Here is a 6,638-nt window from a genome sequence, read left to right as displayed (position 1 = left end):
AAGCAAGTCTCAGCAAATTTAAAAGAATTAGAATCATACCATGCAGCTTCTCAAACCACAGTGGAATGAAGCTGGAAATTAGCAATTCAGGAAAGCCCAGAAAGTATGCAAACACATGGAGACTGAACAACATGCTCCTGAATGAACACTGGGTCATTCAAGAAATCAAAAGAGAAATCAAAAACTTTCTGGAAGTAAATGAAGACAACAACACAACATATCAAAACTTATGGGATACAGCACAAGTAGTATTGAGAGGCAAATTTATAGCAATAGGTGCCTATATCAAGAAATTGGAAAGGTACCAAATAAATGAGCTTTCAGCGCATCTCAAGGACCTAGAAAAACTGCAGCAAACCAAACCCAAATCTAGTAGGAGAAGAGAAATAATTAAAACCAGAGAAGAAATTAACAGGATTGAATCCAAAAAAAAAAAAAAAACACTACAAAAAATCAGCCAAGCAAGAAGCTGTTTTTTTTGAAAAAATAAACAAAATTGACACCCCATTGGCCCAACTAACTAAAAAAAGAAGAGAAAAGACCCAAATCAATAAAATCAGAGATTAAAAAGGAAACATAACAACAGACACCACAGAAATAAAAAGAATCATCAGAAATTACTACAAGGACCTGTATGCCAGCAAACAGGAAAATCTATCAGAAATGGATAGATTCCTGGACCCATGCAATCTACCTAAATTGAACCATGAAGACATAGAAAACCTAAATAGACCCATAACTGAAACAGTAATAAAGGCCCTCCCAACAAAGAAAAGCCCAGGACCAGATGGATTCACTGCTGAATTCTACCAGACATTTAAAGAAGAACTAATCCCATTTCTTCTCAAACTATTCAGAACAATTGAAAAAGAGGGAATCCTCCCAAATTCTTTCTATGAAGCCAGCATCACCTTAATCCCTAAGCCAGAGAAAGATGCAGCACTGAAAGAAAATTACAGACCAATATCCCTGATGAACATAGACGCAAAAATCCTCAATAAAATTCTGGCCAATAGAGTACAACAACACATCAGGAAAATCATCCACCCAGACCAAGTGGGATTCATCCCTGGTATGCAGGGATGGTTCAACATTTTCAAATCAATCAATGTGATTCACCACATTAACAGACTGCAAAAGAAAAACCATATGATTATCTCAATTGATGCAGAGAAAGCATTGGATAAAATTCAACACCCTTTCATGATGAAAACTCTAAGCAAATTGGGTATAGAAGGAACATTCCTCAATATAATCAAAGCAATTTATAAAAAACCCACAGCCAGCATCCTATTGAATGGGGAAAAGTTGGAAGCATTTCCACTGAAATCTGGCACCAGGCAGGGATGCCCACTCTCACCACTGCTATTTAACATAGTTCTGGAAGTTTTAGCCAGAGCCATCAGACAAGAAAAAGAAATCAAAGGAATACAAATCAAGAAGGAAGAAGTCAAACTATCCCTCTTTGCAGATGATACGATTCTTTACTTAGAGGATCCAAAGAACTCTACTAAGAGACTATTGGAACTCATAGAGGAGTTTGGCAAAGTGGCAGGATATAAAATCAATGCACAAAAATCAACAGCCTTTGTATACACAAGCAATGCCGCGGCTGAGAAAGAACTGCTAAGATCAATCCCATTCACAATAGCTACAAAAACAATCAAATACCTTGGAATAAACTTAACCAAGGATGTTAAAGATCTCTACAATGAGAATTACAAAATCTTAAAGAAAGAAATAGAAGAGTATACCAAGAAATGGAAAAATCTTCCATGCTCATGGATTGGAAGAATCAACATCATCAAAATGTCCATTCTCCCAAAAGCAATTTATAGATTCAATGCAATCCCAATCAGGATACCAAAGACATTCTTCTCAGATCTAGAAAAAATGATGCTGAAATTCATATGGAGGCACAAGAGACCTCGAATAGCTAAAGCAATCTTGTACAACAAAAACAAAGCCAGAGGCATCACAATACCAGATTTCAGGACATACTACAGGGCAGTTGTAATCAAAACAGCATGGTACTGGTACAGAAACAGATGGATAGACCAATGGAACAGAATTGAAACACCAGAAATCAACCCAAAACATCTACAGCCAACTTATATTGGATCAAGGATCTAAAATCAATTCCTGGAGCAAGGACAATCTATTCAATAAATGGTGCTGGGAAAACTGGATTTCCACGTGCAGAAGCATGAAACAAGACCCCTACCTTACACCTTACACAAAAATCCACTCAATGTGGATTAAAGACCTAAATCTATGACCTGACACCATCAAGTTATTAGAGAACATTGGAGAAACCCTTCAAGATATTGGCACAGGCAAAGAATTTCTGGAAAAGACCCGGGAGGCACAGGCAGTCAAAGCCAAAATCAACTATTGGGATTGGATCAAATTGAGAAGTTTCTGTACTGCAAAAGAAACAGTCAGGAGAGTGAAGAGACAACCGACAGAATGGGAAAAAATATTTGCAAAGTATGCAACAGATAAAGGGTTAATAACCAGAATCTACAAAGAGATCAAGAAACTCCACAAAAACAAAACCAACAACCCACTTAAGAGATGGGCCAAGGACCTCAATAGACATTTTTCAAAAGAGGAAATCCAAATGGCCAACAGACACATGAAAAAATGTTCAAGGTCACTAGCAATCAGGGAAATCAAATCAAAACCACAATGAGGTTTCACCTCACCCCGGTTAGAATGGCTCACATTCAGAAATCTACCAACAACAGATGCTGGCGAGGATGTGGGGGAAAAGGGACACTAACCCACTGTTGGTGGGAATGCAAACTGGTCAAGCCACTATGGAAGTCAGTCTGGAGATTCCTCAGAAACCTGAATATAACCCTACCGTTCGACCCAGCCATCCCACTCCTTGGAATTTACCCAAAGGAATTTAAATTGGCAAACAAAAAAGCGGTCTGCACCCTAATGTTAATCACAGCACAATTCACAATAGCCAAGACCTGGAACCAACCTAAATGCCCATCAACGGTAGACTGGATAAAGAAATTATGGGATATGTACTCTTTAGAATACTATACTGCAGTAAGAAACAACGAAATCCAGTCATTTGCAACAAAATGGAGGAATCTGGAACACATCATGCTGAGTGAAGTAAGCCAGTCCCAAAGGGACAAATACCATATTTTCTCCCTGATTGGTGACAACTGACTGAACACCAAAAAGGAAACCTGTTGAAGTGAAATGGACACTATGAGAAACGGTGACTTGATCAGCATAGCCCTGACTGTTAATGAACAACTTAATACATTATCCCTCTTAGTATTTTTTTGTCTGTTCTAATTTTTATGACTGGTTTAATTCTGTAATTATCACACAGTTATTCTTAAGTGTTGAAAAGTAACTGAAATGTGATCCCTGTTAAACATAAGAGTGGGAATAAGAGAGGGAAGAGATGTATAATTTGGGACATGCTCAAGCTGACTTGCCCCAAATGGTAGAGTTAGAAACATACCAGGGGATTCCAATTCAATCCCATCAAGGTGGCATGTACCAAGGCCATCTCACTATTCCAAGTGATCAATTTCAGTTCACAATTGATCATAATGAAAGGACTAAGAGTCAAAGGGAGCACATAAACAAGTCTAGTACCTGCTAACACTAACCGATAGAATAAATAATGGGGAGAGTGATCCAACATGGGAAGTGAGATATTCAGCAGACTCATAGAATGGCAGATGTCCTAAATAGCACTCTGGCCTCAGAATCAGCCCTAAAGGCATTCAGATCTGGCTGAAAAGCCCATGAGAGTATTTCAGGCATGGAAAGCCAAGACACTCTGGCAAAAAGATCTCTGTGAGTGAGATCCCAGTGGAAAAAACAGGTCTTCAAAGAAGGAGGTACCTTTCTCTGAAGGGAGGAGAGAACCTCCATTTTGGCTATGACCTTGTCTAAACAAGATAAGAGTTGGTGAACTCAGAGGGCTTCCATAGCCTTGGAAACTCATGACTGGAGCATAGGGATATTACTGATGCCATAGACAGGAGTGTCAATGTGTAAAGTCAACAACAGGAGTCACTGTGCACTTACTCCTCATGTAGGATCTCTGTCCTTAATGTGCTGTACATTGAGATTTAATGCTATAACGAGTACTCAAACAGTATATTTGACTTTGTGTTTCTCTGGGGGTGCAAACTGTTGAAATCTTTACTTAATGCATACTAAACTGATCTTTTGTAAAAAAAAAAAAAAAGAAGAAGAAATTATCAATTCCCAACTTGACTCTCACTGGGATTAAACATGACAATAGGTCTGATCTGATTTCATCATCATTTAAAATATCATCTATTATTTTTCACTTTATGTTTCTGTGTGGGAGCAAACTGTTGAAATCCATACTTAATGTATATAAGCTGATCTTTGGTATATTAAGATAATCGAAAATGAATGTTGATGTGAATGGAAGGGGAGAGGGAGTGGGAAAGGGAGGGTTGTGGGTGGGAGGGATGGTATGGGGGGGAAGCCATTGTAATCCATAAGTCGTTCTTTGGAAATTTATATTCATTAAATAAAAGTTAAAAAAATATTATATTAGGAAACAAAAAGATCCCCATAAGAGACTATCAGAATTATAAGAGAATTCAGCAGCTTCAGGATGCAAAATCAACACAAAAAATAATATCATTCATACATGCCAACAACTACCTGAAAAAGAACTTACAAAAACCACCTCACTGGCTGGTGCCATGGCTCACTAGGCTAATCCTTCACCTTGTGGTGCTGGCACACCGGGTTCTAGTCCCGGTCGGGGCACTGGATTTTGTCCCGGTTGCCCCTCTTCCAGGCCAGCTCTCTGCTGTGTCCCGGGAAGGCAGTGGAGGATGGCCCAAGTGCTTGGGCCCTGCACCTGCACAGGAGACCAGGAGAAGCACCTGGCTCCGGGCTTCAGATCAGCATGATGGGCCAGCCACAGCGGCCATTGGAGGGTGAACCAACGGCAAAAAGGAAGACCTTTCTCTCTGTCTCTCTCTCTCACTGTCCACTCTTCCTGTAAAAAAAAAAAAACCTCACTCACAAAAACTACCAAAATAGTGATAAATTTAAAAAGGAATGTGAAAGATCTCCACAATGAAGATTCTAAAACATTAGTGAAAGAAACAGAAGATATAAAAAAAGAAACAAAAAAAATTCATGTTTCAACTACTGGAGGAATTAATACCCCCAAATGTATATACCATCACCAAAATTTATAGATTCATTGCAATCCCCATCAACACTTTAGGTCTATTCTTCACAGACATAAACAATCCTAAAATTTAGATGGAAATACAAGAGACACTGAATGGCAAAAGTAGTATTAACCAATAATAACAATGTAACCAATAATAACAATGACAGAAGCATTACAATATCAGATTCCATGACACATTACAGGGATATTGTAATCAAACAGCATGGCACTGGCATAAAAATAGACATGTAACCCAATAGAACAGAATAGAAACACCAGAAATAACTTTGTACATCTATAACCATTTAATATTGGGCAAATTGCTAAAAATTCCTTGAAAAGTTACTGGGAAAATTGGATTTCTGCATGCAGAAATTTGAAACTAGATCCATACTTATATTCTATACAAAATATTGACTAGAAATGAATCAAGGATCTAACTTTAAGATCTGAAACTATCAAACTACTAAAGGAAAGCATAATAGAAATATTGCAGGACACTGGCTTAGGCAATGACTCTTTGTATAATGCCTCAGAAGCACAGTTAAGAAAGCTAAAAAGAGAAATGGGATTCTATCAAATTTAAGATGTTTCTGCACTACAAAGCACAGAGTGAAGACAGAAATGACAGAATGGAAGACAATCTTTGAAAACTATGCATTTGATAAAAGATTAATATCCATAGTATATAAGGAGCTCGAGAAACCAAGAATGAAATAAAAGAGTTGAGAAATGGGCAAAAGATATCAATGGATTTTATTTATTGCATTTTCTTCAACCATTCATGCATCAATAGACACCTAGGTTAATTCCTTACCTATTGTGAGTTATGTTGGAAATTGGAGCTCAGGTATATCTTTCAGCTGCTTATTTCACCTCAATGAAACATATGACTAGGTGTGGGATAAATAGGTCATAGATAATATCTATTACTAATTTTGTGGGGAACATGCACTCTGATCTGCAAAATGGCTGTACTAACTTTCATTCTCACTAACAACGTAAAAGGGCTCCTTTTTCTTCACATCCTCACAAACATTTATTTTTTTCTGAGAATAGCTACTTTAACAGGAGTTCTAGTTTGCATACTTCATTCCTGAAGGCATAGAAAACCTAAACAGAATAATAAACAAGATGTAGTTTGAATAAATAACAAAGAACCATACAATATATTAAAATTTATTCCTCAAGCCACAGAAAACAAAACAGATCAATAACCAAGATGCCAATCAAGAAAGAACAAAGACCTTCCCAACAAAGAAAAGCCCAAGACCAGATGGCTTCACTGCTGGATCCTAACAAACTTTTAAAGAGGAACTAATTCCCTAATCTCAATTCTTCTCAAAGTATTCAAAACTATTAACAGGGAGAAAATCCTCCCAAATTGCTTATATGAGGACAGCATCACCTTAATTCCAAAAGCGAG

The sequence above is a fragment of the Oryctolagus cuniculus genome, chromosome 19, assembly GCF_964237555.1.
Source record: "Oryctolagus cuniculus chromosome 19, mOryCun1.1, whole genome shotgun sequence".
Taxonomy (NCBI): domain Eukaryota; kingdom Metazoa; phylum Chordata; class Mammalia; order Lagomorpha; family Leporidae; genus Oryctolagus; species Oryctolagus cuniculus.
The sequence above is the reverse complement of the archived record's forward strand: the minus strand, read 5'-3'. Positions refer to the sequence as shown.